Here is a 24,225-nt window from a genome sequence, read left to right as displayed (position 1 = left end):
TGTTAACAAGAATTGTCCGGAAGGGTCATGTAGGTCAACGAACTGTTGCTTCTGGCAACTGAAATAATTAATTTATCCTCTGAAAAAGAGAGATCAGGATTGCTCCAGAGCTAAGTTAAAAACTGTGGGGTTAAGGCAGGGCACAGTGGCTCATACCTGTAATCTCTGTGCTTTGGAAGGCTGAGGCAGGAGGACTGCTTGAAGCCAGGAGTTAGAGACCAGCCTGGGCAACATAGTGAGACCTATTCTATACAAAAAATTAAAAAAAAAATTAGCCAGGCCCAGTGGTGCACGCCAATAGTCCTAGCTACTCTGGAGGCAGAGGCAAGAGGACTGCTTAAGCCTAGGAGTTCAAGGCTGCTGTGAGCCATGATTGTGCTGCTGTACTCCAGCCTGGATGAAAGAGTGAGACTCTGTCTCTAAAAAGAAAATAAAACAAAAAACCTATGGGATTACCTGAGGTCTAGGACGAGATTATCAAGACAGGAGAAGAGTAATGACCTGGGCAGGACAGCAAAGGCTTCTGGAAAGGATGCACACAGCTTCTTATCTCTGCTCTCTATGTCCTGCTCGTGACTTTAAGACATTACAGTGCTTTTCTGAACCGCAGTCTCTTCATTTGCAGCATGGCTAGAATATCCATTCTATCTACCTCACAGGGCTGTCATAAGAATAGAATGAGTTACCATATCTACATAAACTCCATCCTGATCACACAACACAGGACCTAGTGACTGCCTCCCATTTGAGGATAACTCATATTTCCTAGTTCACTGGGAAAAGGTTGAGATTGGCAAGTATCCCACATCCATTAGAGAGGTGACTCAGCGACTATCCTTCTAAGGATTCAAAACAGCTTTATCAGGCAGCCACTCTGCTGCGATGTACATGATTTAATTTCAGTTTAATTAACAAGGAAAGTATTTTCTTCTTCCTTAGACAGAGGATGAAATCAAAGTTCAGAAGAGTTGACTATACCCTGCCTGAGTTCACATAGGGATTTGAACTCAGGTCTGTAGGACTTGAGGTTCATTGACTTTTTACTCTGCCCCACTGGCTTTCAGCTTTGATAGTTATGGAAATAAAACCAGCCCTTCACATCAGGCCATTAGGGTCCTATGCACCCAAGTAGGCCATGGAGAAATGGCCCTTCTTTAAGGGGAAGTGGGATCTCTGGAAAAGTCACCTTGCCTCTGGGCCATTGTGTGGAGACAGCTGGGGTCCAATGAGATGCCAGTGCCCAACAAATGGTATCAGCTCTTCATCCTCCTTCTCTTTCTGTCTCTCTTTAGCATCACATAGGATGACCTCAAAGCCAACAGCTATGGAATGCCTTTTCCTGGCCTCACAGGTCTCTCGAAGCTGCCAACTGCCCCCAGTCATCAAGCCAGATGGACGATTTGAGTGGAAGCCTAGCTGGGGAACAGCTTGCGGGCTGAGCAGGGGTATTCAGTGGGCAAGGGGCAGGCTTCACTTTAACTCTTTCTCCATGCGGTGTTTCCTTCTCCTTCTGGCCTGCTTTCTGATGTCCCCAAGGCCTTTTCAAGCTGGGCGAGTGGAAGGACAGAGTGGATGTGGCCAATCAAGAAACACCATCCTCTAATCAGGTCATCCAGGCAGCCCCTCATTTAACCCAGCTGGCTCTGAGCCCTTTGCCTGGGGATCATTCTGTTTTGTAACAGCAAGGCTGACCTCAAGCTAGGCCACTTGGTCTGGATCTTTGATCTAAACAAGCACGAGCTTTTTCCCTGGAGACCTGTCTTGCTGGCAGGTGTCCAGAAGAGGGCATTGCTGTTGCATATGTCAATAGGATAGTAAGATTTAGGAACAAGCTGCAGTAGTTTAGCCACGGGTGTTAGCGAGTTAGTTCTTTGCTTGGACTGCTTTGGTCACCAAGGATAAGTGCTTGCCAATAACTTTTTCTTGGGTACAGAAGTATCTAAACTTTCCAGAGATGTATAAAAAAGAGCCTCATAAAATTTATAGGAGAATGCATCAAAGTTGCTAGATAGAAGATCATTATACAAAAATTAATGTGCATTTTAAGGTACCAACCACAGTTAGAAAATAAAAAAATTTAAAGCTAATATCTATATAAGAGAAACAAAAGCTATAAAGTACCAGAAATATATACATGATCTTTATAAAGAAAACTATAAAATTAAATTATATATATTATAAATTTAAATTATACATATTATTAAATTAAAAAACTTATTTAGCTATTCTTTTTTTTTTGTTTTTGTTCTTAGGGTTTTTAAGAGACAGGGTGTCTCTCTGTCACCCAGGCTGGAGTACAGTAGCACCATCATAGCTCACTCCAGCCTTGAACTCTTGGAGTCAAGTAATTCTCCTGCTTCAGCCTCCTGAGTAACTGGGACTACAGGTGAGTCACACCACACCTGGCCAATTTTTTTTTTTTTTTTTTTTTGGGTAAAGATAAGGTCTCACTATGTTGCCCAGGCTAATCTCAAACTTCTGGCCTCAAGTGATCCTCCTGCCTTGGCCTCCCAAAGTGCTGGGATTACAGATATGAACCACTTTGCCTGGCCTAGGTATTCTTTTTTTTTTTTTTTTTTTTAATAGTCACGTACCTTTTTATTTCCATTCTCATTCTGCCTGACAAAATAGGAGTGGATGAATGAATGTGTCACTATCAAACCATGGATAACAACTGTGGTTTTGCAAACTGCTAACTTTTCAATTGCCACTGAACTCCCTCTGTTTTTTAGAAAGCTACCACATTTGGGACATAAATGCCTTTGAAGCTCTCCCTATTTTTAAAGCAAAGGGCTCGGATTACTTTTTCAATGTAATTTCCTCTTTGATATGTATTTTTTCTTTTTATATATATATATTTTTTATTGCGTTTTAGGTTTTGGGGTACATATGAAGAACTTGCAAGATTGTTGCATAGGTACACACATGGCAGTGTGATGTGCTGCCTGCCTCCCCATCACCTATATCTGGCATTTCTCCCCATGCTATCCCTCCCCAACTCCCCACCCCCTGCTGTCCCTCCCCTAGTTCCCCCCGCCAGCGTGTGATACTCCCCTCCCTATGTCCATGTGTTCTCATTGTTCAACACCCGCCTATGAGTGAGAACATGCGGTGTTTGATTTTCTGTTCTTGTGTCAGTTTGGCCTAGGTATTCTTTAATAGTTAGATAAGATGTATTTGTGATAGGAAGATTTGGTGTCATAAATTTCAATTCTTTCCAGATTAATCTATAAATTTTATGTGACTCCAACCAAATCCACATAGGATTTTTTTTATGGGTCTAGACAACATGATTCTGACATTGCTGTGAAAAAGGACCAAAAATAGTTAACAAATTTTGAAAAACACAAGATGAGCAACTCACCCTATAAGATTATAAGACCTGTTAAATTAAGACTATGTGGTTTTAGCACAGAAAGAGACAAACAGACCAATAGAACAGAATAGAGACTTCCGAAACAGATCCCTGTACTTGTGAAGACTTGATATGTGGCAGAGATGACATGCAGATCAGTAGAGAAAGGATAAATTATTCAGTTAATGGTACTGAGAATTTGATAGCCCATATTGAAAAAACCCAACAATATGAAATTTTAGGTGAAAAAAATTTAAAACTTTCAGACTTCTAGGAGAAAATATAGAAAAACTTCCAAGATCACAGTATAGGCAATAATATCATAAAACAGAAAAAGTACAAACCCTTAAGAAAAACATTGGTAAATTTGTGTGCATTAAAATGTAAAGCTTCAGCTGGGCACAGGGTGGTTCATGCCTATGATCTCAGCACTTTGGCAGGTCAAGGTGGGAGGGTCACTTGAGCCCAGGAGTTTAAGACCAGTCTAGGCAAACTAGTAAGACCTCATCTCTAGAAAAGATAGACAAACATAGTCAAGAACTGTGTTAGTCCATTCTTACACTGCTATAAAGAACTATCTAACACTGGGTAATTTATAAAGAAAAGAGATTTAATTGACACACAGTTCTGCAGGCTATACAGGAGGTATGGCTGGGGAGGCCTTAGGAAACTTACAATCATGATGGATAGTGAAGTGGGAGAGCAAGCACATCTTCACATGGTGGCAGGAGAGAGAGAAGGGGGAAGTGCTATACACTTTTAAACAACCAGATCGCATGAGAATTCTATCATGAGACAGCACTAAGGGGATAGTGCTAAACCATTAGAAACCACCCTGATGAGCCAATCACCTTCCACAGGTCCCTCCTTTAACACGTCGGATTACAATTCGACATGAGGTTTTGGTGGGGACACAGAGCCAACCCATACCAGGCATGGGGGTGTACCCCTGTAGTCCCAGCTGCTCAGGAGACTGAGGCGGGAGGATTGCTTGAGCCAGGGAGGTTGAGGCAGCTGTGATCCATAACTGTGCCACTGCACTCCAGCCTGGGTGACAGAGAGAGACCCTGTCTCAAACAAACAAACAAATAAAAAAGGTAAAGCTTCTTTTCCTCAAAAGATGCCATAAAGGAAAATAAAAAATAGGCAAACACAAACTGGGAGAAGATATTTGCAATGTGGTAGTTATGGGAGTGTGCTGTTTGGTTCCTTTCAACAGAGACACACCTATGAGGTATGATTGGCTGACACTCTGGAGTTGCCCCACCTTCAGGATCCACTACTGTGTTTGAGCAGAGGCCCTGCTCACTCTGATGATGCTAGCCAATGACTGAGCACTTTGAGGGAGTACCAGAGTTGAGTCACTTCTGCTCATTTCTGCTCAATGTGGGACTTCTTTAAAAGGCAGACTTCCTTCTGGGGCTTCCCATTAGCCTGGCTAACTTTCTCAGAGTTGCCCTGCAGATGGAGGCTCTTCTTACCCAGTTCTCCTTCCTTTTCTTCCCTTTCACAGGCATAAAGACCTGCGTGGGGTCTGAAAACTCTCCCCAAACATGTCTACTCTTTTCCCCATTATCCTGCATAGCTATTACCCCCGATTGTCTTGCACTTCCAATTATGTTTTGATGTCTGCTTCTTGGAAGACTTGATTGAACATAGCCTATAAAGAACAAAGACCAGTATCCAGGCTGGGCATGGTGGCTCATGCCTGTAATCCTAGAGCTTTGGGAGGTTAAGGTGGGAGGATTGCTTGAGGTCAAGAGTTTGAGACTAGCCTGGGCCAAATAGCAACACCACATTTCTACAAAAAAAAAAGGACTGTGTTTCAGAATATATATGATTCTGAATCATATGCATTCTATATGATTCAAATCGTATAGACAAATTTATAGGCAATCCAAACTATAAATTAAGAAAAAGATAAATGTCTCAATAGGAAATTAGGCAAAAGATATTAACAGGCAATTCACAGAAGATGAAATCTAAAAGGCCAATAAATACATGAAAAGATGCCAATCTCAGTAGTAGTCAGGTAAACGTAAATTAAAGCAAAGCAAGGTACCATTTTATATCTATAAGACTGGTAAAAACAGCCATTTGCCAAAGTATTCGAGAAGATACAGAGCAGCGTGTACACTGTGGGTGAGAGTATAAGTTGATGCCACCATTTTGGATAGTAATTTAGTAATTACTTATGTAGTTAAGATGTGGAAGTACTTAACCACCAATTCCATGTAAGGGATTCTCCCATGTGTACATAAGATATGCAGAATAATATATTGTAGAATTATTTGAAAGAAGAAAAAACCCAGAACAACCTAAATGTTCACTAAGAGAAAAATGAGTAAGTAAATATCATATAACTGTGAAAAGAAATAAACCAGGTGTAGCAAACCACCATGGCACATGTATACCTATGTAACAAACCTGCATGTTCTGCACATGTACCCCAGAACTTAAAGTATAATAATAAATGTTAAAAAGAGAAATAAATCAAAACAGCCAGGCACAGTGGCTCACGCCTGTAATCCCAGCACTTTGGGAGGCCAAGGCGGGTGGATCACAAGGTCAGGAGTTTGAAACCAGATGACCAACATGGTGAAACCCTGTCTCTACTAAAAATACAAAAATTAGCCAGGTGTGGTGGTGCACACCTGTAATCCAAGCTACTCAGTAGGCTGAGGCAGGAGAATCGCTTGAACCTGGGAGGTGGAGGTTGCAGTGAGCCGAGATCGTGCCACTACACTCCAGCCTGGGTGACAGAGCGAGACTCTATCTGAAAAAAAAAAAATCAAAAGACCAAAACAAAAATTTTCAGGAAATTTTTGAAGAGGAAGTGAAAAGTTGACTTTGGCTGTGAAAGTCCTGTAATATTTATTTTATTTGATTTTTTAAAAAAGTAAAAAGAGAAGAAGAGAGAGAAAGAGATACTTGTTTATCTTCTAGTCTATAGAAACTAAATTAACAAGTACTTTTGACATGATTTGTATTGGCCACACAAACTCCTGAAGGAGACAAACTATGATTTTTTCAGTCCTTCATCTATCAAAAACAGGTGGGGAAGAGTCATTTGCTAACATTTTTTTTTCATCAGTCCTGACAACTGTTGAAGGTGCTAGAAGTTTGGTGGTGCTCTCTTAAATGTCTGGCCTGAGTGGGCCTGGCATTCAGAAATACAGATGAGAAGGGGGAAGGGGAGGTGGATTATGGCAGGTGGAGCAGGAAGGAATTTGGGCCCCTCTAGCGTGTGCCTCTGCTGGGGAACTGCCTCACCACCCAGCCTTCATCTAGCATAAGGCTGTCTGCCAGCTGCTGCCTCATGTGTGCTGTCCTGGAATTCTTATTACATCTCAGGAATCCTGCTCTGGCCAGTGATGAAATTACAGACAGCAGAGTCCAGCCTCGCCTATGTGACCTGAGAGGGGAAGCCTCTCTTTTGGATCCCCAGCTTTGGAAAATCTTCCATGCCTGTCTGCCAGGGCCTTGTCCTCAGTTGCCTTCCTGATCTGGGACCAACTGACAAGCCTTGAACTGTTCACTGCCCCCTCCCTTCCCACTGGAATGCATCTATTGACTTTGTCACCACACTCTCCAATCAAGCCAACAGCAGGTAATAAGTGCCAATAAAGAGCAAGACCTCGGGCTAGCATTGAACACAAGCAACTAGATCAGACCTGGCTTCCAAAGAGTTTTAGTGAAAAGAAGTGTTATTTTATTTTTAAAATCTTATTCAGAAAATATTTATTGAGCCCTAAAATGTACTTGGGGGACAACATGGAAAAAGATTCAGACCTTGTTCTCAAAGTGTTGAAAGCTCAGAGCAGAAGATAGACAAGAGAACAGATGATGACTTTTGGATGAGATAAGGACTAGGACAGATAAGAGCAAGGTACAGTGGTGCCCACTGGAGACCTCAGGAGACCTAAACCTGAGAGCTGGAGAAGGCTTCCTGGGGAAGAAATGACATCTCAGCTGAAACCTGAAGGACCAGGACTTAGCCAGGTGCTCTGTGTAGGAGTTGAGGTAGAGTGGGGATGACTGTTAGGAAATAGAGATTGAATTCTAGCCAGAGCAAATAGCAAGGGCAAAAGGAAAGAACAAGGCCAAGAATGGTTTGGAGCGGGAAATACTGGGGTCAATGAAACTAAGGAAGAGATTGGGAATGAAAGGCATCCTTTGCTTCAAGGAGTCTATGGGAAGAGGCTTTCTTCTCCTTTCTCTTTCTTTTCTCCTTCTTCTCTCTCTCTTGTTCTTCCCCTCATTAAATACTTTGTGATTCTTCTATGCACTTGGGAGTGTATTGGTAACTCCTAATGAAGGAGATGTTAGCAGTGGTATTGGGTAGGAAGTGATGTGTGGTAGGTAGAATAATGGCCCCCCAAAGAGGTTCATTTCCTAATCCTAAAAGAGTGCTGGGGCGAGAGCCTGATTATAAAATAACATGTGAAAATGTTACTTTATAAGACAAAAAGGACTTGAATTAAGTTAAGGATCTTGAGATGGGGAGATTATCCTGGATTATCTGGGTAGGCCCAAGGTAATCACAAAAATCCTTAAAAGATGGAAAAATAGAGAACTTTGTTGAAACTGTAGGGACCAAGGGAAAATTTCCCCTTCGCTCTCTGAAGATTTGCTGAAAAATCAACTCACAAATGGCAGATTACTTGGTGAAAAGGCATATAAACATATTTAAGGCTTATTTACTTAAGGTTCTGCATATAACACAAGTGCCTTCAGAATGAAGACTTAAAGATACAGGGGAAATTGTCTATGTTTATGCTTAGGTTCAGAAAAGTATGGACAGCCATGTAGAAATATGACTGGACAAAAATGTTATGATCTAATGCTAATGTAATTGTCTGATAGATTCTTCTTGCCTGCTACCCAGAAAAGCCACTTTACTGAGAACAGCAGGTGTTGCAGCAAAGAAAGATTTCACTAATCACAGGGCCAGTCAAGCAAAAGGATGGGAGACAATTCTCAAATCCACATCTCTGAGAACTCAGAGGCTGGGGTTTTTTTAAGGGTAGTTTGGTGGAGAGGGAGCTAGGGAATAGGTATGCTGATTGGTGGGGTTGGGAAGGAAATCATAGAGGATTGAAGCTGACTTCTTGTGCTGAGTTAGTTCCTGGGTAGGGGGTCACAAGACAAATAGAGCCAGTTTCCTGGTATGGAATAACTGGTCTGGATGGCAACAGCTAGTCTATCAAAATTGAAGGTCTGAAAGATACCTCAAACACCAATTTTAGGTTTTGCAATAGTGATACTATCTATAGGAGCAATTGAGGAGGTAACAAGTCTTGTGACCTTCAGCTACATGACTTGTGAACCATAATTCTAACTTGTGGCTAATTTATTAGTCTTACAAAGGCAGTTTGTCATTCCTGAGCAAGAAGAGGGTTAGTTTTGAGAAGGAGCTGTTAACATCTTTGTTCAAACTATAAACTAAATTCCTCCCAAAGTTAGCTTAGACTATACCCAGGAAAGAACAAGGATATCTTGAGGTCGGAAACAAGGTGGAGTCAGCTATGTCAGATTTCTCTCACTATCATAATTTTTCTATGTCAGATTTCTCTCACTGTCATCATTTCTGCAAAGGCAGCTTCACTAATAGACTGGGGACACAGCAAGTCCTGTCTGCCTAGTTTCTCCTGTTCTCTCTGAGCAGCATTACTTCCTTCTGGGAGTGGGGCAGGACCCTCTCTGGAATGGGGATCTTATGACCTCCAGTCAAACAAGGTAGGTGAGACAGTTACCTTATGGCCAGTTATTACACAGAAAGGTAGAGGGAAAGTTAGAGAAATATTTTTAGGTTCTATGGCTGGCTTTGGGGAAAAGATGATCTGGTTTCTGTGATCCAGCTTGGAGAAGAGGGATTCTAGTTTCTGTGACTTGCCTCAGGGGAGAATGGGACTGAGAGACAGGAGTGCAGGAGAAGGTCAGGGAAGAAGTTTTGCTTCTGAGGCTGCTTCTGAGACTTTCATTTTGGGGTATTGTTTTCTGAGCTCCAACAATGCTCTGCTGTTTTCTTTGGAGGTGGAGGAAGGGGCCACAAGCTAAGGAATGCAGGCGGCTTCTGGAAGCTGGGAAAGGCAAGGAAGCAGATTTTTACCTGGAGCCTCCAAAAGTACCACAGCCCTGCTGACATCCCGATTGTAGGATTTTTGACCTTCAGAATATAAGATAATAAACCTGTGTTGTTTTAAGCCACAAGTTTGTGGCAGTTTGTTACAACAGAAATAGCAAACTAACACAAGCTGAATAGGTTCCAGAGTGGCTTAGAAAATAATCTAATCAGAGGGAGGAGGTGAGAGAGAGGCCTCCTTGGATTTCTGGGTCAGGCATTAAGGTGAATTGAGGTACCATTCCCTGAGCTAGGGCCCAATGGCAAGGGGACAGCAGGGAGGGCTGGTGATTGTGTATTTAGTTTTGGACATATTAGGGTTGCAGCATCCATGGGGGTTCAAGGTGAAGGTCCAGTAAGCACTTATCAGCTGGGAGAGAGGCTGGTCTGGAGACTGAGGGTGTTCATGGTAATTGAAGTTACAGCCCAGGTGATGGGGCCATGAGAGGAAAAGAGAGCTGGCGTAAGAGCTTGACATTTGAGGGAGATCTCTTTGTAGGTCAGGAAATAGAACAAAACATGCCTCTGGGGTATTCTTTTTTGCTTCATAAACTTTTTGACCCTTGTATATTCTTTGCTCCTCGATGTTTTTTCAAAACTTTATCTTGTGTTCAAATGGGCAGATTTCAGTTCTCCGCTTCTGGATTCTCCCTCTCATTCCTGCTAGTGCCTTCCCGGATACAGAAGGCCATGTAGGGCAGGGCAGGGGAGTATTTAAACTGTTTCTGGGCTCCAGCTGCCTCTCTTCTGACCCTGCCTTGTATGCTCGGCTCCTGCTCCCAAGTGTCCGCTTCAGAGGCTCACAAAGACAAGCCTCAGTGCTAGCTCATGATCCCGGCAATCTGTCCACCCCCGCTTCTCCCCACCTTCTCTGTCCATGTCCTTACCTGTTCCTACCTACTTTCTTCTTGGGTTCTCCTACTCACATTTTGAGTCTTATTGCCGGCCCGTCCAGAGGAAGCAGCCCTCCTGACTCTGTATCTGGCATGGAAACCTTAGCTTGGTTTTGCCATTTCAGGATTTGAGAACCCCAGCCCTACTACCTAACTTTTGCACTTACTCTTCTCACTGCCTAGAATACACTTGTGGAAGAGACTTCTGAGTGGGCCTGACTCAACTTTCAAAGCACTGCAGGATTTTTATACACTGAAGATAGTTTCGCTTTCTCTATCACATGGATTGTACACAACTGTTTACTTGTGTCCCTCTTCTTGATCGTGAGTTCCTTGTGAGCAGGGCCCCTGGTTTATTCATCTCGTATCCCCAGCACCTAACATGCCACGTGGTTCAATAAATTCTTCTGTTGGACAGAACCCTTCTAGACTGGATTATTTTTATTTTTTAAAAGATGGGGTTTCACCATGTTGCCCAGGCTGGTCTTGAACTCCTGACTTCAGGTGATCCACCCACCTCAGCCTCCCAAAGTGCTAGGATTACAGGCGTGAGCCACCGCGCCCGGCCTAGACTGGATTATTATGTCTTCACTCTGACAGCGAGGTGAGCGTGGGTCGGAGGAAGATGTCTTCTAGCCTGAGTCCTGACAGGCAGTGCACTAATTAGCAACAGGTGAACAGCAGCGCGCAACCCACAGTTTCACTTACATAACACACAGTCTTCTCCTGCTCCTTGCTGTCTCCAAGCTTTGCACAAGCCCCGGTTGCCTGCTCCTCTGCACGTGCCAGAGGCTGCAGGGATCATGCATCTCTTGGCCTCTCTAACAGATACCTGTGCTTGGCCTCACATATCTGGCTTGACAACTGGAGCTAGACGGCCAGCAGGAAGGAATCGCCTCTGTCCTGGAATGTCTTGGCAGGTCTGGAACCCAGACAGGGAGAGTGCTGGTCAGAATGTGTGGCTGGGAGGGGAGAGGAGGCTAAGGGATAACTATATAACTGAGTCTCCAGGGTCTAAAATCCCATTTTTCCTGGGGTTAAAGAGGAAACTCAGGGTTGAGAAATGCAAGATAATTGAATTTGGAAAGGAAAAGGAGATGGAAAGCATGTGAGCAACCTCGCTGCTGCTGGCAGATCACATGCCGGCCTCTGAGCACTTGTATCCAAAGGCAAGAGCCAGCTGGTGCAGGTCTCAAGGACACTTCTCAGTTGCCTCAGATGGACAGCTCAGGGGGAGCCAAATTCAGCCAGAGCCCCCCTCCCCACATCTCTTTGTACTGTTTTGCACTCCCCTCACCCTAGAAAAAGAAGGCAGATTGAGTTGATCAAATTACATGCCGGTCCTGCTGTGCCTTCTCCTCACCCCCAATGTTAAAATTGTGGATTTGGTAATATGCGTAATAACTCCAGAAACATTGAGTTCTACAGCACAGAAACCTTGTCTATTTCTGCAAAGACAGTTTAAATACAAAAGCCAAAAATAGACCCATAAATAGCACAAGGGTGAAATATTTAAGACTCTGATAGCGCAATGGGTCTGCCGTTTTGCTAAACAGGTGGTTGTCAAACAAGATTGCAAGAATGGCTTATTAAAATACAGATCGCTGGCCCTACCCCTAAAGATTCTGCTTCCGTAGGTCTGGGCCAGGCAGAGCATTGTTTCACGTTCTACATTCCCCAGTGATGTTGACGTTGTTGGTCCAGGGACCTTGCTTTGAGAACTGTTTTTTTTTTTTTTTTTTTAACAGCTAAAGAAACTTAAGAGAGAAATAAATAAAACAAATAGACATAACAGCTTGTGAAGACCTGGCCTCAGGATAGTCACAAGCAGAAGCCTCCAGGCACTTTACATCGTTCCTTGTGTGGTAGGTCACCCTCTACCAATGGCTTTTCCAAAGAGGGCACCCTGGGATTCACAGCCTTTCCACTTTGTGGCTCCTACAGTGCCCCTCCCACACAATGCCTACCTTATCCAACCTCTTGGAACATAGCTAAGGGAAGGCGAATCTAGGATACAGTCCACCAAAGACTATAGAATTTGGAGTTAAGAAAGTTCAGCTTGTATAGGCTGGGTGCGGTGGCTCACGCCTATAATCCCAGCACTTTGGGAGGCTGAGATGGGTGGATCACCCGAGGTCAGGAGTTCGAGAGTATCCTGACCAATATGTTGAAACCCTGTCTCTACTAAAAATACAAAAAAATTATCTGGGCATGGTGGCGCGTGCCTGTAGTCCCAGGCACTTGGGAGGCTGAGACAGGAGAATTGCTTGAATCTGGGTGATGGAGGTTGCAGTGAGCTGAAGTCATGCCACTGCACTCCAGTCTGGGCAACAGAGAGAGACTCAGTCTCAGAAAAAGAAATAAATAAAGAAAGAAAGTTCAGTTTGTATCAACCAAAAATAGCACAAAGTTATTTCCAAGCCTTTCTAGTTTTCTGTTCCCTTCCATGAGCCCAACCCCATCTTTGAGTCTAGTGACTTTAAAAGCCAATGTTTCTCTTTGAACGATTTTTTTCCCTCAGTCTTCCCCAAAAACACACATTTCTCTGTGGAAACAGAGTTACTTCTTTTGTCCTTAGTTTCTTGGAAGAATCAAGATAATTTTCTGCATGGCCTTCACATCAACTCTTTTGACTTCATTCTGATATTACTCTCGCATAGGCTCCAACAGCCTCAGTTCTTTCACGGAAACTTCCCAAATTAAATTCTGCCATGTCTTCCCCACTCTGAGATTACAGCATCAGTTTCATCTCCCCTTGAGAATTCTCATTTCTCTCCCAACCAGCTGCCTTGGCCTACTTTAGACCACTTTGCTGTGAATGGAAGTCTCTCTCTCTCTCCCCTGGGTTGAGTTCTCACTTTCTAGCCATAATCTCACATCTGTCACTCAAGTGCAACCCCTCCCCCACCCCGACTTTCCTCTGGTGGATGAGCATTTTGGTGGAGGGAATTGGAGGGATGGGATAATCGGGGGTGGGAAGATGGGAGAGGTGGAGATCATTTGCTGCTGAAACATTCATCATAGGAAAAATCAGATCATTGATTTCCTTCCCTTATGCTTAAAAAAAAAAAATGCAATTCGGTGTTGTCTTTAGTTTGGGGTGAGATTCCATAATGGGTCCTGTCTTTACAGTCTCTAAAGGTCTTAATTGGACTCTGACTGCTGCAGACCACTGATCAAGTCTTGTGACTCCAGGCTGCGTTTCACGGGGAGAACCTTGCACATTGCTTAACGGGCTGTTTTAGTTTCACACTGTTCAAATATTTGCCGAAGGAAAGAGTGGATTATGCTCCATAGGCCTTAGCTTAGCTGGATGGCGCAATTCACAATTACCATGTCACACCTCATGTAGACCCTACCTCAGAAAACATTTTAAATTTAAAAATATTTTTGAGGTGAAAAAAGGCAAAATCTACAAAATATTTCTTTTTTTACCTCCACAGAGAAAACCTCAGCCACAGATAAAGAGCGTAATTTTCTCCTTGAGGAATGTGACATAAGTCATCTGACAGAGCCTGAGTGATCTGGTCACTCACCGCAAGTGCTCCAGCAGCCTCTTCCTAATGCAGAAGCTTCCTGGGATTGCACGTTGGCATTTGTTTGTGGTAAGGCTCAAGGATGGAGCTGTGCTATTTCTTACCTTAGGACTTATGAAGCAAGCATCTGTGGAAGCCGGGGTGACAGAGGTCAAGGTTTGGCTTGGAATCTGCTTCAAGGACAAAGACTTTTATGTCATCTGAGCAAATATTAGGAACTTGTCACTGCTGTGCACCACTCACAGCTCACATCTGGGTGTTAAGAAATCCACACCTGCAGCCAAGGCTGTCGTTCTGGCTGGGTATGAATATGTCATCAACAAGAGGCTGCAGCCAAGGGCAGAAATCCAGCCAGCAGCTAACCCAACACGGAAGAGTCACTCTAAGTGCGATGGCCACCCTCTTCCTCTCCTGTTCTGCTTTGGAGGGGACCTTTCTAGGGGTCGTCCAGATGATCGTCTGGATAACCTGAATGAGAACCACTGCAGAAAACCAAGTGTGCTCAGCTGAAACCACCCTCTGCCCCAGCCCTTTACCAAGCAAACTGGTCAGCCTAGCAAGGGCCCCAGCATCTGGGGCTCACTTCTTCAGGCTGCCTCCTTGGAAATGGTAGAGCAAAGTCACTGCAGGCTGGGTGCATGCCCTTCCTACCCCCGGGCATGCCAGTGGGGCCAATGACAACTGTTTCCAATTAAGGGCTTTGCTAAAGAGAAGAGACTGTGTTCTGGAAACAAAACTCCCTTAAAAAATGTTCGCTTCCTTCTGGACTCAAGATAGGAAATTTCTGGGTTCCCAACCAGAAAACGTAAAGGCAAAGGAAAAGCTGGAAAGTCCCTTTTCTAAACCTTCTTTAGAGATATTTAAAGCAAAAATAATTCTCCATGTCTTCCGGAGGGAGCGCTTCAGGGCCAGGGTTGTTTCCTTGACTTCTCTTGCTGATTTGGTGGCTTGCGTGGGCTCATGCGTCCATCTGCGGTAGGGTGTACATCCAGAAAATCATGGAGTAGGGGCTTTGTCCAGGATACCACAAATGAAGGAATCCAAATGACCATCTGTGGGATAGGACATTACCAATGCCTTTCTTTTCTAGGAGAGGAAACTGAGGCTCTTGGGAAGGTGGAAGTTGCACGTGGTTCTCACAGTCAACTGTGCCAGAATAGGAGGCCAGGAACAACCTCTGTTGGAGAAGGACCCACCAGGCATCCTTTCAAGAAAGCCAAGGTCCACAGTAAGTGCTTCCCTTCTATGGGCACCGGAGGGCTGTGCTTCTGGTCAGAGGAATGTGGTGTTCTTTATGATAATAGACATTTGGAAGCATTTACTATATGCTAGGCACTTCTCTAAGTGCTTGACATATATTAATTAACAACCCTATAGAGTAAGTGCTGTATTATTGCTATTTTACGGATGAGAAAACTGAGGCCTAGAAAGGCTAAGTAATTTGTCCAAGGTCACTCTTTTTTTATTTTATTCTATTTTATTTTATTTATTTATTTTTTTGAGACAGAGTTTCGCTCTTGTTACCCAGGCTGGAGTACAGTGGTGTGATCTCAGCTCACTGCAACCTCTGCCTCCTGGGTTCAAGTGATTCTCCTCTCTCAGCCTCCTGAGTAGCTGGGATTACAGGTGTGCACCACCATGCCTGGCTAATTTTTGTATTTTTAGTAAAGATGGGGTCTCACCATGTTGGTCAGGCTGTTCTAGAACTCCTGACCTTGTGATCCACCCACTTTGGCCTCCCAAAATGCTGGGATTACAGATGTGAGCTACCATGCCTGGCCCCAAGGTCACTCTTGTAGGAATCAGCAGAGCCATGATCTGAACTCAATCAAGTCTGATTCCTGAGTGAGTGCTGTTAGTTCTATGGTCTATTGTCTCATGCCCCTCACTGTCTGAGTTTTAAGGACAATTATTTATCTAGTCCATTGTATACGCCTGAGTATGTTCCTGTATATGATTACATTTGATTTCTTTCTATAGCAGCTTAGGAGGCAGGTAGATTGAACAACATTGTACCTACCAGATGGTGAGGAAGCTGAGAGAGAGGTCAAGCATCTTTTTCAAGGTCACCTTATTAGTAACAATCTACTCAGGGCTCCTGATTTTGAAGAAATGTTTGCGCCATTGACCCACATAGAGTTAATCCTAACTGAATAGTTAGAAACAAGGAGTAATCCCCAATGCCCAGTTTACAATCCCAGTTGATTTAAGACTCAGGCCTTAACTCCTACACATCATGACCTCCTTGCAAGATAGAATGGAATCATTACCTCTACGTGATTCTCGGTTGCCAGGACAAGATGGGCCTGACCTTCCTCTGGTGACGGGTGCTGACTGTAAGGCCACGTGAGAAACTGAGTGCTGGGTCCCCATGCTCCCGGAGCTGGCCTATGGGAGTGCCCTGCAGAAATGGAGCAATGGCCGTCCTTGTTCAGATTACCCTGTCTTCCTGCGTTACTCCAGCATGTTCTCTGTAAGAATTTCAGTCATCCTCCTGGCATGAGAGAATCTCAGTCTTGTCACCGTCAATAAGAAGGGCCCCCTTTGGATAGAGTGGCTACGGGCCACCTGACTGGTGGCTAATTTCCCTTGGTCCACTGTATGGTTGCATTTGGCCTGAGCAAGGTCACAAGGCTGATTTCATTCAACATGCAGGACACTGTCCAGAACAACTTCACTGAAAGAGCCTCCTGGACCCCTTTGCTCTGAAGGGGGCTGAGGACTGACTGCCAGGCAGTAACTAGCAGTGGCCTGTTAAACACAAAGGTAGAGCTTAGAAGAGGCCTTGGAAATGACATTTTATTTTATTAACAATATAGGCCAAGTTAAAGGGTCAAGACATTGCTGAGGGTCACTGGAACTGTTCGCCGCTGAGCTGGAAGCAGAACCAGCTTCTGACTCCGGGTCCGGCACACTCCCACTGCTCCCAGGAGATGTCAAGATATAGATTGCCTAGTCAAATACGCCTTTTAGATTAAGTACAAAGGGATGTGGCGTCTACTACCCGCACCGCTGGATGCTTGCCAAGTGCTGCCCAATGTTTTTTTTAAAAAGCAGGATTTTCTTGGGTATTAACATTTCCATGTCTTCTCTCCTCTCCCAAACCCCTGCTGTGTAATTTGAGATGCTGCCCTGATCTCAGACTCAGTGCAGAAGCAGTATGGAAAGGATGAGAAGGCATGAGGAAACCCCAGACAACGGAGCCAGGAATCTGTCTGCGGAAGGGAGACATGCTGGAAGGGTCAAGCAGGTGGGCAGGTATCAGATGCCACATGTCTGCGGTGGTGACCCTGCTGCCCAATGCCAACCTTGCTTCTTGGCAGCATCTGCTGGACTGTCAGAGGCATAATTCAGCCAGAGGGCACACCCGAACCCGTTAGGCATGGAACACTGAGTAAACAGCCCCTAGGAATGTCTCTGACTTGAATTTCAGCTCCTTTACTTGGGAGCATCTGTCCTCTCTGGTTGTGGAAAAGAGGAATCGGGGATAGGGAAGGCTCAGCATATAATGCCCCTTGACTAAAGGAGGCTGTGTGGTCTTGGGGGCAGTGGTTCTTGGGATGTTTGGTGGGGGTACTGCAGGGACAGGGGGTGGGGAAAGGGGAAACTGAGGGGAAGCCTATTCCTGGCACCCCCACATTTCCTGGCTCTCAGCTACTCAGCTGCTATCTGCTATCTGCTCCAAACAATGCAATTCTGCTTAAATTTTGTTTGAGAAGGTTCTGTGACTAAAACTTTTGAGAAGCATTGAACTCATGGGGATGTGTAGGATGAGAGCAAACAAGGTTTTGAGTTCATACCTGCCAACAGCTTCTGAGTGACCTTCATCAAAGCTGCTCATCCTGAGAGCCAGACCTCAGTCATTTCCATTACAAGGAAGCTTTGCCCGGGCTCTGTCCTCTCTTCCCACATGGAAAGGGGGTCAGGACAACTGTCTAAGCAGATGACCCTGCCTCGGAAATGATCTCATCTTGAGGGCACTCAGACCAGCCCTCCAACCTGCCCCCTACTTCCTATCCCTAAAGTCCTTTGTCAGATGAGCTGAAAGGTGTGACACTAACTGGAAAGATAAACAGGATGATTAAAAATCAAAGTGTTGGCCAGGCGCGGTGGCTCACGCCTGTAATTCCAGCAGTTTGGGAGGCCGAGGCGGGTGGATCACCTGAGCTCAGGAGTTCGAGACCAGCCTGACCAACATGGAGAAACCCTATCTCTACTAAAAATACAAAGTTAGCTGGGCGTGGTGGTACATGCCTGTAATTCCAGCTACTCGAGAGGTGAGGCAGGAGAATCACTTGAACCCGGGAGGCAGAGGTTGTAGTGAGCCGTGATTGTGCCATTGCACTCAAGCCTGGGCAACAAAAATGAAACTGTCTCAAAAAAAAAAAAAATCAAAGTATTATTATCACATAAGTTGACAAGGAAGAAGAAAGATGGGAGAGGACAGAGACAGGGAGGAGAAATTCTGAGTCTTTTAGCCATTGATATTTACTGTCTAGTCCAGCAAGCGTCTTAGATTAAGTAGAAAGGGATGCAGAGAGTTTGAGGCAGTTGCTGCTGACTCAGGTTAGGTGAAGAACACTAATAATTAGAATAGGGTGGGAAGCCAGAAAAGACCTAATGACATCTGATTCCAAATGAGGCTCATTTAGCCAATGGGAAGCTTGCCATTGCAACACACCCTGCTGGAAAGGTCATCACTGAATGCAAACTGCAGCAGGTCAGGAGTGTACTCTGATATTCAACTGAAGACTGACAGGTCTCCAAAAAAAGGACTGGCACCTTTGCTGACTGCTGAATTCCCAAACGCAAGCTTGCTCTCCAAATTCCATGACGAGCATAACGCTCCACCTCCCTCAAAGGCCTCCTTGCTGTTCTGTGCAGTTATCTATTAAAGGAAAGATGACTTTTAAAAACAACATTCTCTAGGTAGTAGGTGTGCAAGTAGGGGGACTTAAGTGATCTGGGGAGTAATGATGGTGACAGAGAAGATCATAACAAGATTATAGATAGGTTAGCAGATCTGGATTATTGAACAGTGGTTTTTTAAGAATACCTATGCCCCCCAAAATAGAGGTTATGGAAGAAAAGAAAATCAGACCTAATGTTTCCATTAAGGTTCTTAGTAGCTTTCTGAGCAAAGTTGTATGTAAAAGAAAAAAAAAAAGATTCTTAGTAGCTGAAGAATTTTAGCCCAAGGAGATGATAGCATAGTAATTCAAATCCCTTGTCCCCATGACTAAAAATAAGGATGATTAAAGAATGGAATCTTAGCTCTCTGACATCCCAGACAGCAGGCCTTGTCCCTGGACTTGCAGATTGAGCAAGACAAGCACAGGGGAGAAAAAGAAATGCCTTTATATTTAGGTTGTTTTCCACCCATTATTAAGGCAGTAAGGTTGAGGACCACAAGGTCACTCTTGGATCCTCATCAGGCCTTCTTCCTGCCAACTGCTTTTTGGGAGGGTCAGTGTGTATTCCTGAAATGACTCTGGAATCATCCACCCTCAGACCATCTGTCCCATGTCCCAGTATCTACTGTAGCTGGCAGCAATTTGCATGCCCTCCGGAATTTCTTGGGCTGGACCTCCAAATGCCTGCTGTACTATTTGGAATGTCATCCTCATCTCACAGCCTCTTATCTCCAACCAGGGATTTCTCCTATGGTGTTGACTGCATTTACCTTGAGGGCTGATGTTGCCACAGCTGTGCAGAGGAGATAGAGCCTCTGGATGCATGAAACTGTCCCTTCAACACAGCAAAAGAATTCCAGCAAACAACAGAAACCAAGGAGTATCTTCCATATGGAGGCCAATCAGAAGACACATGAATCCTCAGGGCCCAGGCTAGTATCATTGTTTTAAATAATTTTGATCAGGGTCAAGGCTAGTACCATGACCAAATGGGGCAGTAAAAGACTGCCCAGGACTGGGGAGGAGGAGAGGTGAGAGATATAAATATGTCTTGAAACCTCCAGACCTGGGCCAGTGAAAGACAGGTTTAACACCATTTTATGATGGTGTGCATGTGTTTAAACTACTTTTGGAATTCCTCTATGTTAAATTATCTGAAACTTTGACATTACAGCAAGTATAGGGTACACATTGCTTTGTATTCTATCTGCTGTCTGTTAGAGATGCACAGTTTATGGCAGCCTTTGACCCATATAGATTGGCTATCACAAAACTGCACAGAATCCTGTGAAAGGTAAGGACATATTTATTAAACCCTCCTGCCAGGCTTTTCAACCCAGAACCCCACATAGGGACACACACACATCCCACTATAGGACTTCACTATTACCTGTGCTGAGCCCCTGTTTCTGCTGTGTTGAGAAAGGGAGATGAGATGTTTAAAGTAGCTGCACTTACTTAAGCATGCACAGATTTTTGAGGGGGGCACCAAAAATTGGGAAACCAAACTTAGAAAAAGTGACCCTGCCATCTAGAAATCTTAGGTGATAAGGCAGCAAAATTGAACTTGTACTGTTGGTATCCTCAAGGCTGCTTCTTGGTTCCAGTCATTCTGGAGAACCCAGGAGGGCAGGACCCTCACCTCCTAAAACTTGAGATGCCTATGGTAGGCTGACTGCATGGGGCCACTCCATGAGAGAGAGGCCTGCACACAGCTGCAGAGGACCGTGGGTTGGATAACGAGGGTGATTGTGACATACATCATGGTAGGAAGAGCCTGATCTGGAATCTGGACTCCACCACCTCCTAGGTATGTGATCTTTCCCACCTGCCTTAAGCTCTGAGCCTCAGTTTTCTCACTTGATGCAAGGAGAAGAACTGTCTAAAGTGACCCCAGGGGCTTTCTCTAGGTTGCTTGGGACTGGGTGGGAGTTTCCTATCTCCTCTTTACAGGAGAAGCTACATCTGAGCCTAGCCCATGGCCTTAGCAGTTCTTCCCCTGACAAGGAGGTCCCTTCTGTCCTGTGGAATCCAAGGGCCAGGCAGTACTTTCAGACAGCTCCTCTAAACAGCTGGCAAATCCAGACTGCCTTGCACCACTGTTGAGTTTTTTTTTATTTGTAGGTTGTGAAAAAAGAATGACAGGTGCAGTGGGGGCCTCCATTGCTAAATAGACCCATAGTGTGGCCCAGCAGCTCCCCGGACCCCGTGTGTCTCTCTGTGGGAGGATGGATGGGTTCAGGGACCTCTGTCTTCATTTATTTTGCAGGCTCTGGCTTGGTAAGTTCATCCTTCCCCCAGTCAAGCATATTCTTTAACACATGCCTTGTGTCATCATGAAATTTTTATTGAACCCTGGTAATAGGGACCCAACTTTTATAACACCTTGTTTGCAGAAATGGGGTTATAACACCTTAAAGACTTGTGGTAAAGAAAATCAGGCACAGAGGCAACAGTGTGAATAACAGCACAGAGTTGTGCCTAGGCCTGGCCTATTCAGGAAATGTGGCTTTGGTGCTGGGTGCACGGTGGGAGTGGGCCCTAAGGCTGCAGACAGACTGGGGCGAAGGAATCGTTTTTCCCTTGAGAGCCACTGAGTGTCTGCATCCCACTCTCAGCTTAGGAATGACAGGTACAGCCTCCCCTGGCCCCAGCCTCAGGTCCCTAGAAGGTGGGCTGGAGGAGTAGGGAGCAGTTGTTAGGGAGTCGAAGGCCAATGGTGATGAGGTCCTCAGTGGAGCCCTGAATGAAGGATTGACGAGAAGCATCCTTCAGGAGCATGAACAAGATTCTGTGACTATTACATAATGAGGGGAGTGAAAAGAAAAAGCAAATGTGCTGGGTACACATCACTTTTCTTCCTTTCCTTTTCCTCAGCAGACAGAGATACCCAAGAGCCAGAGGGGCCTCTCTCTGGGGAAAGAGCTGACTAGCTAGTGTTTCAAGGCCAAGATGCTGGCTTCACTCTTTGGGTGCTGGACGTCCCCCTGAGCCCTTTCATCTGGCTTGGCTGAACCCTCCCTCTCTGCCCACCTGTCCATACCTGTGTGCATTGGGTCCTGACCTACACCCTTGCCCTCCTTTTTAAAAGAGAAAAGATGGCCAGGCGTGGTGGTTCACACCTGTAATCCTAGCACTTTGGGAGGCTGAGGCGGGCAGATCACGAGGTCAGAAGTTTGAATCCAGCCTGGCCAATATGGTGAAACCCCATCTCTATTAAAAATACAAAAATTAGCTGGGCATGGTGGTGGGTGCCTGTAATCCCAGCTACTGGGGAGGCTGAGGCAGGAGAATCGCTTGATCCCAGGAGGCAGAGGTTGCAGTGAGCAGAGGTTGTGCCACTAAACTCCAGCCTGGGCAACAGAGCAAAACTCCATCTCAAAGAATAAAGAATAATAATTTTAAAAAAACCCAAGCATGGTGGCTCACACCTGTAATCCCAGCGCTTTGGGAGACTGAGGCGGGTGGATCACCTGAGGTAGGGAGTTCCAGACCAGCCTGACCAACATGGAGAAACCCTGTCTCTACTAGAATTATAATGTCTCTACTAAAATTATAAAAAATTAGCCAGACATGGTGGCGCATGCCTGTAATCCCAGCTACTTGGGAGGCTGAGTCAGGAGAATCACTTGAACATAGGAGGCGGAGGTTGTGGTGAGCCAAGATCATGCCATTATACTCCAGCCTGGGCAACAACAGCGAAACTCCATCTCAAAAATAAAAAAAAAAAAATAAAAATAAAAAAGAGAAAGGATGGATGCCAATTACTATTATTATTTTGGAACTTTATAAAAGTTACCTAAAAAAAGCATCTGTCAAGAAGAAGAGAGTCAACTATTAAAAATGGAGCTGGCCAGGTACAGGGCTCATGACTGTAATCCCAGCACTGTGGGAGGCTGAGGCAGTAGGATCACTTGATCCCAGGAGTGCAAGAACACTCTGGAAATCATAGTGAGACCCTGCCTCCACAAAAAACTTAAAAAAAACATTACCTGGGGGTGGTTGTGTGTGCCTGTAGTCCCAGCTACTCGGGAGGCTGAGGCAGGAGGATCACTTGAGCCCAAGAGGTTGAGGCTGCAGTGAGCCACGATCAGGCCACTGCACTCCAGCCTGGGTGACAGAGAGAGACCCTACCTCAAAATTTAAAAAAATATATGGAGCTGAAGTTTGGCATGGGTCACAAGTCTATCTCTGATGTAGGTAATTTTTTTTAAGTTGGACCTGCTAAGCAAAGATGAGGCATGCTGAAGATATGTAGGGGGTGGGACAGATTCAGCATTTGTGGGGAAGTGACCCGATATTTTACAGACCTGCAGGTGCCTCATTTATATAAAATTTTTGTTTTGAGATGGAGTTTCTCCCTATTGCGCAGGCTGGAGCACAGTGGCATGATCTCAGCTCACTGCAATCTCTGCTTCCTGGGTTCAAGCAGTTCTTGTGCCTCAGCCTCCTGAGTAGCTGGGATTACAGGTACCTACCACCATGCCTGGCTAATTTTTGTATTTTCAGTAGAGACGGGGTTTCGCCATGTTGGCCAGGCTGGTCTCAAACTCCTGACCTCATGTGATCCCCCTACCTCGTCCCCACAAAGTGCTGAGATTACAGGCATGAGCCACCATGCCTGTCCAGAACTACTTTCTTTTTAAGGCTGAAGCCTATTTCGTTGTATGTGTATGTCATATTTCATCCATTCATCTGTTGATGGACACTGGGGTTGCTTCTACCTCTTGGCTATTGTGAATACTGCTGCAATGAACATAGGTGTACAAGCACCTGCCCTAGTCCCTGTTTTCATTTCCTTTGGATAGAGACCTAGGAGTGAAACACCATCTACTTTCAACTACCTCCCCCATCCTGGCAGCTCACACCAAGCCAGAAAATTAACTCTGATCCTAAAAATAGATGGAGATTTAGATGTTCTAGGACAAGCTGACTGCAGTTTGACCACTTAGGAGTACCTGTGTGAGTTCTTTGTCCCGTTTTTTTCTTTGAAACAGAGTCTCACTCTGTCACCCAGGCTGGAGTGCAGTGGTGCGATCTCAGCTCACTACAACCTCTGCCTCCCAGGTTCAAACAATTCTCCTGTCTCAGCCTCTGGAATAGCTGGGATTACAGGCGTGTGCCACCATGACCAGCTAATTATTGTATTATTAGTAGAGATGGAGTGTCACTATGTTGGCCAGGCTGGTCTCGAAATCCTGACCTCAGGTGATCTGCCCACCTCGGCCTCCCAAAGTGCTGGGATTACAGGTGTGAGCCACCGCGCCTGGCCAGTTCTTTGTCTCTTTAAAGCCCAAATGACACCACTTTTCTTTGCAAGTAGCCAGTACCCCACGGAGGTCAGTGTTTGGAGAAGGCAGACACCCATGAGCAGAAATGTCCCTGGGGGGTTCCTGCTGCTCCC

General features: G+C 45.0%; 1 long non-coding RNA gene across 3 annotated transcripts in view; it reads left to right on the top strand.

The window, feature by feature from the left end:
- The window catches only part of LOC105733235 (uncharacterized), a 68,303-nt gene that overhangs the window by 27,449 nt on the left and 16,629 nt on the right, over positions 1–24,225 (top strand). Inside the window, exons 2-7 of one of the 3 annotated variants that reach the window (XR_010337922.1) lie at positions 2,253–2,386; positions 6,710–6,965; positions 13,816–13,977; positions 14,999–15,136; positions 17,033–17,158; positions 19,561–19,753. This is a non-coding gene — a long non-coding RNA (uncharacterized LOC105733235). Of the gene's footprint in view, positions 1–2,252; positions 2,387–6,709; positions 6,966–12,122; positions 12,238–13,815; positions 13,978–14,998; positions 15,137–17,032; positions 17,159–19,560; positions 19,754–24,225 lie in introns of those variants that run through there. The other 2 variants (XR_010337923.1, XR_010337924.1) reach the window with 2 other exon arrangements.

This window comes from Aotus nancymaae, unplaced genomic scaffold, assembly GCF_030222135.1.
Source record: "Aotus nancymaae isolate 86718 unplaced genomic scaffold, 86718_ANA_hifiasm-v0.15.2.pri h1tg000057l, whole genome shotgun sequence".
Lineage (NCBI taxonomy): Eukaryota > Metazoa > Chordata > Mammalia > Primates > Aotidae > Aotus > Aotus nancymaae.
This window is presented reverse-complemented; position numbering and strand designations above follow the sequence as displayed.